Source organism: Sus scrofa, chromosome 10 (assembly GCF_054392235.1).
Source record: "Sus scrofa isolate SSC_HxYL_T2T_F1_AM1 chromosome 10, Sscrofa_HxYL_maternal_Yorkshire_Landrace_v2.0, whole genome shotgun sequence".
Classification (NCBI taxonomy): Eukaryota; Metazoa; Chordata; class Mammalia; order Artiodactyla; family Suidae; genus Sus; species Sus scrofa.
Genome location: NC_139392.1, coordinates 48,900,558 through 48,913,514, shown reverse-complemented (window position 1 = coordinate 48,913,514; position 12,957 = coordinate 48,900,558). Strand labels below are relative to the sequence as shown.

The following is a 12,957-nucleotide window of genomic DNA, read 5'->3' as shown; positions in this document are numbered from 1 at the left end:
GGCTGGTGGGCAACATCCAAACCCTAAGGCCCAAATAGAACAAAAAGGTACAAGAAGGGTGAACTCACTCTGTCTGCTGAGCTCAGATACCCATCTTCTCCCCTGGACACCAGGGCTCCTGCTCCTCAGGCCTTCAGACTCGATGAGTTACAGCACAGGGTTTTCTGGTTCTGCAGCTTGCAGATTGCAGACTGGGAGTTCTGACCTCCATTATCACATGAGCCAATTCTTATCTTTATACATACACATACATTAAAAATGTAGGTATTTATGTATGTATATATGTGTGTGTAATATATCAGAGGTATAAGTATGTATGTGTATAATATATATGTCCTATTGGTTCTTTTTCTCTGGAGAAACAGAATAGCCCTACAGTAGCCCTAATACACAGGGCTATTAATTAGGATGATCTAAATATGTCCTTTGCCCTACTTGCCCTGTAGTTGAAAAGTCAAAATGTATATTCATTAAAATTAGGTTCTCAAAGTGCCTCCTGCCAAGTATACTTCCTGGCGCTTGAATAAAATCATTTAATCACAGATTTTGCATATCTCTCTTAAGGAAGACTAACTTAATGCTCATGCAATTCAAATTGCTATTCAGCTGTGTGCAATTTCAGTGACAACCGTCCCCATTTGCACATTCATGCATCGCTAACCACAGGCTGTGGCATGAGGCCAACAGAGGGAAGGCCATCCTCCAAAGGGGCAAGTGTGGGACCCTCACAGCAGCCGGCAGAGTGGAACACATTTGGCCTTGTTCGCTGGGTGTGCATTGCCCCAACCCCAGTGCAAGGCTGCAGGGAGAAGAGAGGGGAGTCCTAACCCCCCCCAACTCCTCTGTTGGAATGTTAGCCCTCTCAAACATCCCAGCCCACTCACCTTCAGCTCCTGCCCTCACCTGCGGCACCAATGTCTTCATCAGCCAGTCCCTTTCACAAGGCAGATGAAGGCATCATCTAAAAAGACAGGACAAACTGGTTTCAAAGGAAACATGAAAGTCTTGCAAATGATGCAGGATTTTATGAAGTCAATAATGTGATTTTAGAAAACACAGACTCTCTTGCAGAGGCAATCCCAAATGAGGACATGGCAGAGTCAAGAACTGAAAAGAACAATTACATGAATGATGACAATGCAGATATTGTCAAAGAAAAATTATTTGAATTAGGAAATGTTCTTGGCAGAGCAGTCACAGAGACTTTATAATGGGCAATTAGGAAGGGAATGGGTAAAAAAATTGTGGTATATTCATAGTATGAAATAGTACATGGTAATAACTAAGAGTGAACTGCAAAGAAGAGCAATTTGTACGAATATCACAGATGCTGTGTTTAGTGAAAAGCCAGATGCAAAATAACACATGACGGTAATTCCATTTACATGAAGTTCAGGAGCAGGGTATCTTATTTATGGTCAGGGAAGTCCTCAGTGGGGAGGAGCTGCTGACTGTGAACCAGCACAAGAGACAACTCTGGGATGATGGAAATGTTCTACATCTATATTTGGATGTCACCAGATATAAAAAGGGTCACTGAGCTGAATTCTTAAGATGTTTACACTTCACCATAAGTTACACCGTAATTAAACATTTTAAGTGTATTCTTGTGTAAGTGATGAAACCCTTGAATGACTCTTCAAAAACGTCTTTTTGGTTCTATGAAAGCAAGCATAAAATGAGGGATATCTTATTGTACTGTTATCCAACCTTGTTAGGAAAATTATACGCACACACAAAAAAATGCAATTCTTGCCACTCACAAAAAGACAAATATTGTCTGATGACACCCTTATATGAGGTACCCAGAGCAGCCCAATTCACAGACAGAAGGCTGGGGGAGGGGAAGCATGAGGGCTTAGTGTTTAATGGGGACAGAGCTGCAGTTTGGGAAGATGAAAATAGTTCTGGAGATGGAAGATGGTGATGGCAGCACAACAACGTGAATGCCAATGTCCAGTTACTGCCACTAAACAGTCCACTGAAAAATGGTTAAAATGGTAAATTTTGTGTTATGTATATTTCACCACAATAAAAATTTGGGAAAAATCAACACCTGACTCTTTCTCCATTTTAAAATTAGCTTAGAGTTGTGATTACTATCTAAGGAGTAAATGTAAGATCAAATTATTTTCCTAATTTTCACTTCATTGTTTTAAGGTGAAGTTTCCATCAAGTTTTTGTTTTTAGTTTTTTTAGAAACACTTAATAACAAAAATCCACAACCCACTGTTAGTGAAGTCCCTTATGAGGCCTTTTGCCAAAGGCCAAGTATCCTAGCATTACAAGGACCTGCAGGGACAGGAGCCAGAGTCTGAGGGACCCGCCAAGTTAATTCAAATTTGTTTTTCTTAAAATATATTTTAAACATCCCCCCCAATTTGTATAATAAAGAGCAACATGCCTTCTTACAGGCCACATATAACAAATTAGAACACAAATTAGACTGTGTGCAGACACTGGAATAAAGTTCCCCACAATTTCTGTGCAAAATTTAATTTCTCTAAACATGTCTCACGGGTTAAGAAGGCTAAAGCTCTGCTTTGGGCATTCTGAAGAGTCAATGAGTTTTTCTAAAAATTTATTTTATTGAAATACAGCTTATTTATAATGTCATGTTAATTTTTGCTATACAACATGATTCAGTTATACATAAACATAATTCTTTTTTATTATAGTTTATCACAGGAGATTGGCAATAGTTCCAGTAGGTCCTTGTTGTTTACCCACCCTATATGTATAATCTGCATTTGCTAATTCCAAACTCCCAATCCATCCCTCCCCCATTCCCCCTTGACAACCACAAGTTTGTTTTCTGTTTGTTAGTCTGTTTATGTTTTGTAAATAAGTTCACTTGTGTCATATTTTAGAGTCCACATACAAGTGATACCATATATTTGTCTTTGACATACTTCACTTAGTATGATAATCTCTAAATCTATTCATGTTGCTGCAAATGGCATTATTCATTCTTTTTTTATGGCTGAGTTATAGTCCACTGTGTGTGTGTGTGTACCAAAGAAGAGTCAATGATTTTTTTCATTGTACTTACAGAAAATCATAAAAGTGAGCACACCAGATAGCCTTTCTCAATCACATTCAGGAAATACTAGGAGGCACCTTGCACGGCATATACCAGTACTGTGTAGAAGTATGTCTAAGAGTGTGAAACACTGTACAGCTAAGCTGTAGGTAAAACCGCTACGATGCTCATAACCTCGACAGCAGCTAAAATCTGTGGAGTGGCCACTCTGTCCCAGTCCCATTCTGAGCATATTATTTTCATTATCTCATCTAAATCCCCAAAACAATCCCATGAGGTAGATGGTCTTAATATCCCAATTTACAAAGAGAGAAACTGAGGAGGTGAGGAGGGATGAAGTAACCTGTCAAGACCACAGAGCTGGTTAGCAGGGGAGCAGTCTGGTCTAAACTGCTACACTATGCCATTCTGAAAGAGATGTCATCTTGAGGTCAAATCATGGTACAGGTAGTTTAGCACTTGCAATTTTAGGGTGCTCTTTGAAAAGGAATGTGAGCTGGTACTTGCTATTGTTGGCAAGGCTGACACAGCCACAGTGGACTCCCCACCCTGGTTTACTTCTCTGCTGTCACAACTTGATAATCTTAATTCTGCACAAGGGTCCACATTTGATTTTGCACTGGCTTCCACAAATCATGTACCCATCGTGCTTACTGGTAATTCATATGTAAAATTAGTTCCTACCATCCCACTTTTCATCTAATTGGTTAGTTTAATTAAAGAGATAGAAAGGTGAGGGACTGAAAACACAATTCAGGGCGATCCACCTGTGAGACTCAAAACAGTCTTAGAATCCTGCAACCACCACAAAGCTCAAAAGGAAATGTGGCATTGAGGCTGAGATAAGATGTGATCACCTTCTGCAACCTTCCAGATAGGTGCTGGGTGGCACCCACACCCACTTCCCCTTCCTCCGGGAGACCCAGGGTGCTCTAGTCTGCCACCCTGCTCCTGGTCTGCCTGCAGCTCTTTGGAGGAGGCTGCCAGGAAGACATGACCACCAGCTGACCCTCGAGGGACATGTGGGGGCTCCTCACCCCACCCCCACCCTTGTCCTTGGCATGTGGGTGCCACTCGCCAGACCCACAGCCAGATTTATTTTGAAGGACGCAGCACTGTGTGGACCCTGGACTCACTGCACCCTGTTAAGGCCGCTACATAAACTTTAAGATTCTGGCACACCAGGCACAGAAATCTATTCTTCCTGCTCCCAAGACAAGCCCTAAGTCCCCTTGCTTGTTAAACCAGCCACCTACTCAGTCCAAACTGTGGCCTGCCTTCCAGCGTCCTGTCCCCACTTCCAACTTCCCCCCGGAACTCACAGGGCTTCCAACAAACAGGTCTGCCCACTCCTCAGACAGAGGGGGATGAGCCAATCAGTGCAGCTCATTCCTGGGCATGTGATCCAGCTCAGCCAATCAGAGTGACTTTCCCTTAGGCATGATTGCGCTCTCTCAGCTGGGCAGGATCCTGTGAGGTGCTGAGGAGGCCAGTCTGCTGGTCCAGGGCCCAGGACACGTCTGAGGGCTGGACCAAGGTAGCCCTGGAGACACCGGCAGTCACTGAACTCAAGACACAGTTCAGTGTGACACAGCCACAGTGGATGCCCCACCCTGGTAAAAGGCCCCCGCTACAGCCCCCAAGTTCCTCCTACCCCCGCGGGCCCCCTGGCCCTGTGACGCCATGGTCCCTGCGGTGCACGGCGGGGAAGCACGCTTTTCTGGAGGTGAGGACCGAGTGAAGGTAAACCACCTCCTGACTTTGTATACTGACTGTAGGTTGAGGTGATGGTGCTTTCCGGAGAGTGGGGGAAGAGAACATGGGAGGTGGGCAGATTTTGGCTCTCACGTGCTGTTCTAATGGGACCCCCAGGAGAATTTCTGTCGCATGGAGTGGTGTTTTCTTGGCATGGTGGAGGTCGCTCTGGAGAAACCTTGAGTAAAGCAGATGGCAGGGCTGGGCCTGTGATGTGTGATCCCCGGCCCATCTGCACAGTGTAGCAGGTGCTCTTGGGAAGGACACCAGGGCCAGAGGGCATGCGCCAGCCTCCGTGGTGGTCATCATATTTGATCCTTGAAAATGTGTCAGAAATAGACAAATATGTTCATCTCAGCTGCCTTTTAAGGGAAAGGGGTGCCTGGCTGTATGCTGGGTCTGGATGGGTTTGGTCTGAGGTACTAGAGCCACTTTTTTCGCGAGTCTGATGCTCTGAGCATTTGGACCTCCAGGACACGTCTGAGGAAGGGACAAGAAATAGGGAGTGAGTCAGAGGGTCCCAGGTGGAGGGATGGGTTGGGGTAGGGTCAGAGCATTGTAAGAGCAGTGTTACCTACTCTTCCAGCTGAAGTTGTTTCTCAATCGTTCGCTGTATTCCAGTGCAGGTTGTTCTTTTCCCCATTCTCAACCACTCTCACCTTCAGCTTAAAAAGAGAGAAGGGCTTGCTGTAGTCACATACATTATGCATGAATAGGGTCCATTTATGGGACTGGTAAAAGAAGTTAATTTTTTCCATCAGAATCAACATGGAGCAAAACAGCCCACATTCAAAAAAGGCCCCCAGGATGCAAGGGCACCAGGAGGAGGAGCCCTCAGGGTTGACCCTCCCACTCACCTGGGGGGACAGTAGGAGTTTTTTTCTTTTGCAGAGGATTCAGTGGGGGTTGGCACTGACCTTGCCCACATCTCAGAAGACTGGGTAGTCCCAGCCAACATCAGGAACACAATAGTGAAAAGTGCCACAATAATAGCAAAATAATGCTGAGAATTATTCAGTAATTTCTAACAGCAATAGCTCTTCCTTCAGAATTGCTTAAGATTGGCATCTTTTTGGCTCAAGAGAGAACATTCCTTATTAGGGCAAAGTGAAAAGGAAAGCAACAATGCCCAAAAAGAGACAGAAAATGAAAAGCCACAAGCTTCTGCCAGTGAAGAGAAGGCAGTTTCTCTCTGCTGGTTCAAGAACAACTAGGCTGTATGGAGTACTCTATAAACAGCTGACTGTGGACTCGTTTGTTTTATCTCCCTCATTACAACATCAGTGTGTGCTGCCGAAAATGGCCAATTCTATAGCAAAGAATCATTCCTCAGAGAAGCTTCTGGGCCTCATTGCTGCTGAAAATGCTTTGGAAACAGAATTTTTTTTTTTCTTTCCAGATTCCATAGGCCTCTGCCAAAGATGTGACCTGAACTGATTCTCACAGAATCCATATAAGGAAGGTTTTTACTTAATCTAGTCCAAATTTGCACTGCTTTATTCAAAAGTCATGTCCTTGAGAGGAGTTTAATATGCTGCCTCTCATCCTATCAACTCACCCAGTAATCCACTGTTTAACTAACCATCAACTGAAGCAACATCTAGAAGACCTGTGCTATGTTTCAGGCTGTGCTGTGCAGTCTGCAAGCAGCCTTCACTTAATCTTTGTAACAACACTATCGGGTAGGCATTTTTCATTATCCTCATTTTACCCATGAAGAATGGATGCACAAAGATGTTAACTACCTTGCCAAGATGGAAGGAAAAAGGCTGGGTTTGATGGGCTCCTGACTGCAGACATGTAACCCACACTATGCCACTTCCCAGCATACACTTCCTATGTTAATCACCTATAAGTCCGTTTGGAATATTCACTTGTTCATTCATTCATGTATTCACTTAACCTTGATTAGGTGCTTCTAGCTTCCAGGGATACAAAGATAGGTGAAATCAGACTCCTTATTTCAAGAAAGACACCATCAGGCTGAGAATAGTGTTGAAATGTGAAGGATAAAATCTTCATTCATTCATTTTCTTAATTTGTGCTGGGTTTACCATATTAGAGGTTTGTGTTTTATTTTTGCTGGGTTTACCATATTAGAGGTTTGTGTTTTATTTGTTTGTTTTTTCTGTGCTTGGAAGCAGAGAGACCTGCAATTGCAGACTGTAATTTTTTCATTGTTCCATTTTTCTCTCTATTGTATTTTGCATTCAGAACCCACATTTTTTTTTTTTTTGCAAAATCTTCTATCTGCATCTGTCTACTGAAAATATTTGCATCCCAAACTAATAGGAAAGTAAAAGCTCCATCAAGCCAGTTACATGACATCAGTGTGTTTCACTGATTTCTAATTTTTGTGTTAGCCAGTATATGTATACCAAACATTCCAGAGGCTAGTCAGGCTACATTGAGTTTCATTTCACCTGTAGGGTTATTTTATTTTGAATGGAATTAGTGTTTTAAAATGAAGAGGTTTTATATAAAAATCCAGATTTATGGCTTCTCTTGAAAAATTGTAAGCTCTACTAAAAAAACACTGAGCTTTGAGCCAACATGACAACAAGGGCCAGTGCCAAATAGTGCCAGGCCATCCTCTTCAGTAGGGCACATCTGGTTCTTCACAGGCCACATCACTCCCTCCCTATAGTATCCCCATTATTGAGATTCTGTGCACAGTTGTCATCAATTGTCTCACCTATGTTTTTGTTTCCTTATGGTATGAGAATACTTCTGCATCTCTGTCTTTAATCAAAGATAGAAAGTAAAAATCAAGCTAAAAGGACTCGAGATTATTTTTCTATCTTTTTGTATTTTTGCCTTGCTCACTTATTTTGCCTGGTCTCTGTAAATATGCCTCTGGCATGGGGTAGACAAATTCCATTGCAAATCAGACTAACAGGAGCTTATGTAATCAAGTCCTTGCAGAGAACTTAAAAGTGTGTGACTGAAAACTGCATATATTCAACATGTATCATTTATCTATTGCTGCATAACAAACTTCCCCAAAACTCAGTAGCTTAAAATAACCATAAAATAGTCACTTATTTGGCTCTTGAGTCTGTAGGTCAGCAATTTTGCTTGGACTCAGGTATGTAGTTCTTGTGTTGGTCTCACTTGGGCTCATTTATGCATCTGTGATGGCTGGTGGTCAATGCAATAACTCATGTGGCTGAGTGTTGGCTGGCTATTGGTTGAGACAATGAAGGCCACTGGCCTTTGTGTCTCTCACCCAGCAAACTAGCCCAGGCTTGTTCCTGTGGTGGTGGTGGTGGTGGTGGTGGTAGGATTTCTGTGTTAGTCTGCTTAGGTTATCGTAATAGAAAACCATGAACTGGTAGCCTAAAACTACAGAAATTTGATTTTTTTTGTGGTTCTTGTAGCTGGAAGTCCAAGACCAAGGTGCTAGCAAATGTGGTTTCTGATGAGACCTCCCTTCCCAGCTTGCAGCCAGCTGCCTTCTCACTGGGTCCTTACATGGCCTTTTCTCTGTGTAAGCATTCTTTTTGTCACTTTTTCTTATAAGAACACCAGTCCTATTGGATCAGGGCCTCACCCTTTTGACTTCACTCAACCATAATTTCCTCCTTAAAAGCCATATCTCCTAATACAGTCACATTGGGTGTAAGGGCTTCAACCTATAAATTTTGAAGGGCACACAGTTCAGTCCATAACAGGTCCCAAGAGCAACCAGAAGGCAAGCACCCTGTGTAACATTCACTGTTTTCTCCTTGGCCAAAACAAATCCTATGGCCAAGCTCTGAGGCAGTGGTGGGGACTACCCCTGTGCATGGATACAGGGAAGCATGAACAATTGAGGGATTGTGACAGCAAAACCCCACAGATCCCAGGCCAGTTCTGTTGAACAGCTATCTAGTTGACATAAATAGGCTTTAAGTGGATGCAGTGGTCTGCAGGTCATTCTTCAACTTCCAATTCTAGTCAGCTGACTGTTCTAAGAGGATGATGGACACCCCTTCCCCTTCCAATGGCTGGTTGAGGGGTGGGTGTGGACCAAGTGCTGGACAAAATGGAAATATAGTCTGAGAGTACTTAGGGGAAGGGTTTGGGGAAAGAGAAGTTCCTTCTGCTGGACATTGTTGATACCTGGGCAGCTGCAGCCACTATGCTGTCCACTTGAGGATGAAGCCAATAGAGGGGAAAGGAGCCCCAAGAAATGCATAGAAATGCACCAGAGCCTGATGTGCACATGTGGATCCCATTCTGCCTGTGGGTTTCTTATTGCACGATGTCATAAATGTCCTTGTTGTTTGGAGTGGCCTGAGTCGTGGTGTTTTGTCACTTAGATGTAAGGCATACCAACCAACAATGATACTGACAGGAGAGGTTAACCCATGCAGAGTCACAGAGAGCAAGCAGGCTTCCTGAGGGGTCCAGAATCCCCTTCTCACACTGGCCTTGTGCAGGCTCCTGTCTCAGCTTCCTCTTCCAAAAGGGTAGGAAATGTCTATCCTATAAGCCCCAAACATGGATTTATGATCAGATGAGATAATGCATAGGAAAACATTTCAAACTGTATAAATTGTCAAACCAATGTAAAGAAAAGAGAAAACAGCATCTTTAAGGTTGAAAGAATTGATGGCTAATAGCTAGAATTTATGTCATATCAAAAATCCATCCATTTAGTCAGGTCTGTAAGATGACTTGTCAGATGTGTTTACTATTACAGAGACCAAAATCACCAATACCTATACAACAGACCTCCTCCTGTAATTAAAATTGCAACTAAGTCAAAAGAGTCTGAGCATTGTTTATGAGCTGAGGGTGGTTAAAGGTGGGACAGTGGGCAGAACCAAGTCTGTATCAGTCAGGATAATTTCAGCTGCAAGGAACCAACACCCAACTCACCCCAACTTAGAAAATAAAGGAATTTACTGGCTTAACTGGGAAGGGTCTAATAGTAGGGCCTCAACCAGACAATTTCAGGTGAGGCATAACTCAGTGGTTCAGTGATGCCATTAGGAACCCAGCCTCCCTCTCTCTGCCCTCTGCTTTGATGGTATCACCATCACATTCACACATGGCCAACCAATAATTGCCAGATGCATGATCAGGGAAAATCATCCATGTAGTCATTGCATTTTGCTGTGGAAAAAAGCATCAGTTTTTCAGCCCAAGTATTCAAAATATATACCAATTTTTATGTCCTTGAATCAAGATACATTTTTGAATATGCTGGGACCCTTAAGAACTTGATGAGACGCAGACGTCCTACATCACAAAGAGGTCCTATTTGTGCTGATGCAACCGATGGTCAGTTTGGAAATGACTTGCTTGAAAGCTCTCTTGCTGGAATGCAGCTTGCCTGAGTTTTGGTAAACACACATTTGAAAACTTGTTTTCATTGAGATGGGCTGAAATGCCTGGGCATCAGTTCCCCACATATGAAGAAATATGTGAACCTGAGGTGATAGCAACAGGGACCAATTCTAAATATCTCCCACTGAGATTTAAGGGAGTAAATAAAAGAAGGAAGACCTTGTTTGCATTAATTTACTATCACCCACAGTGGTTGGTATGCTCATTAGAATCTGGCATTTATAAAGAATTTTAAATTGCCCTTGGTCTTCTTGTCCTTTTGCTTAATGATGCCCCTGAGCCAGCCATAGATATTGAGACAGCTAGTACTTACATCTGTGCAGAAGTTTTTGTGCTGATTTCTACTTGAAGGTTGACAGAGCACGTGGTGTGTAGAAGGCAGAGTGGCTAAGTGCTAACAAGCATAAGCCTTATCCCCAGGATTTCGAACAACCATGGTCTGGTTTTTCTCAACCCAATTGAATATATATTTCTGTACATAAGTGAGCCAGATACCAAGTGGAAATCACATTAGATATGCAGAAACATCAGCAAACTTCAGTCTCTAGTCAAGCAGAAAGAAAGAGCTATAAATTCAAAATATCCTGACAGTACATGACATCCAATGAGATGTCAGAGATTCATGCCTGTACTCCTCAGGACTAAGGAGCTTTGGGACAAAAATCTTAAAATCAAATGTTATTTTTGTCCTATTCACTCTATTGGTAGACCCAAGAATAAAACTCCATTTCTTTAGACACTTATAGTTCCTGACTTTTCACAACTTCATCCCTCTCTCACCCCTCATTTTATTTTAATTATTCTGATAAATCACCTCTTATAAGCAGGTCACAATATATTTGACACCAAGAACTAGGTGTTTGTATGCCCAATTATTTGGATGTTCTGAGACCAATTTCCAGTGCAGGTGTGGAGCAGGGGGATGTTCCCCCAACACTACCAGGCAATCCTCCAGGATACCAGCTGACTATCCTACAGTTGAATTCAGTTCTGGCACTATCTACCTGGAAATAGCACCAAATTCCACAGGTAATGACTCAATTTGGGCTGGACTACCACCCCCACTTTAGATGCCAATTCCAAATCTGTCCTCCTCTGGTTCAAGTAATTTGCTAGAGTGGCTCACAGAACTCAGGGAAGCATTCTACTTATTAGATAACCAGTTTACTACAGAGAATACTATTAAAGGATAGGAATCAACAGCCAGATGAAGGCATACATAGCCAAGACATGGGAAAAGGGCTCAGAGCTTCCATGTTCTCTCCAAGCACCACCCTCCCCCCATGGCCACATATTTACCAGCTGGCCCCCATCTTTAGGTGCCTTTTTCTAGTCAATCCACATAACAAAAGACACCCTTTTGCTCTTATCACTTCAAAAATTCCAAGGGTTTTAGGAACTCTGCAGGAAATGGCACAGAAATATGTAGTTCTTATTATATATTTATTATAATTATAAATCACAATGTCATATCATTGCACATCCCCATATTTCTGTTTGTTTCTCCTGTGCACAGTAAATCACATAGCATACAGTCAGTGCCCAATACATATGGGCTAACATTTTGTGAACTGTATAACCATCCCTCTTGACTGTTTAGACATCTATTCCCAAATACCACTGAGATGTGATCTTCCCTGGATGGCTGAGCATGGGTTTGTGGCTGTGTCACACCATTATTTGAGCAACTGGGAAGTTATAGGACAGCATTTTTCATGTTCTCTAATGAAATTATTCCATCCTGTGACCTTTGACAGTGCTAAAGCAAAAGTAAAGAAGCAACTGTTAAGTAGCTTCTCTTTCCCTCAGAGAAGATAACTAGAAGGGATTTACTTTATCATTCCTAAAATCTCAAAAAAAGATTTGTTTTTCATAAGACATTAAAAAAAGTTAATGACCTGCCAGTAAATGTACATCTGACAGTTGTTGCCTTTGCATCCTTAGAGGGAAAAACAAGATCAAGAGTTAGACATTCTGTATTCTCTTTAAACTCTTCCTCCTTCTACCCCTAAGTACAGAACATCAAAACTTCCAAAGCTGGCCTTGCTGCCATTCCTTTAACCTGAAAATGAGCAGGCAGGCCTCATCACAGAGTAATTTTATACAACTAAAATTATTTAAATTTCTGCAGTAGACTTTTACAAAACAGTATCTGTACTAAGTTCAGAGGAAGGTCTTTTAAGGAAAATAAATCAATTAAACTTTGTAAATAAGCTAAATAGATCAGGGATACAGTTTGGGCTCTTTGAGTCCAGTCCTTTTTAACAAACTCAATTTAGTCTGATGTCTTGCAGTTATAGACACTGTGGATGAATTTATCTGTACTGTTCTGAAACCACCATCCCCATTCTAAAATTAGCCTGGTCCTATATCATTCATTTAGGTACACGTGGGGATTTGTGTCTTCATTAACCAACAGTTCTTTCACATTCCTGGTCTAAAGCTTTCCATTACTGTTTCCTGGCACTGACAGATACAAGTGCTGAGAACTTTATAGTATAATTAGTGGTTGGCCCAAGAAAATGGAATTATTCTTTGCTGCCTTTGAATAATTGATTCAGATATTTAATATTTATCTCCAGTGATTCTGAGACTCTTTGCTAATCCTGCTGCTCCAAAGCATAAAAGACATTATATTTTTTCATGTTTGAAGAAACCTCTCAGTTGTAGTAATATCTAACTGATGTAATATTTAGTTGCTGGCATATCCCATGTTGGATATAAGTTGCTTTGAGTCAACTTCTTTTAATTCAAATAATTCATTTATTCTGAAATGATGAATTTGAAGAAGAAAAGAGAAATACAGTTAGTCCAGGTTACCT

General features: G+C 42.0%; 1 pseudogene across 1 annotated transcript in view; it reads left to right on the top strand.

Annotated features, from left to right (window-relative positions):
• Window positions 1–4,499: 4,499 nt before the first annotated feature.
• LOC110258204 (olfactory receptor 4D9-like) overlaps window positions 4,500–12,957 on the top strand; it is a 29,139-nt pseudogene continuing 20,681 nt past the window's right edge. Inside the window, exon 1 of the transcript XR_014817618.1 lies at window positions 4,500–4,769. The product of XR_014817618.1 is annotated as an olfactory receptor 4D9-like (transcript). The remainder of the gene's footprint in view (window positions 4,770–12,957) is intronic.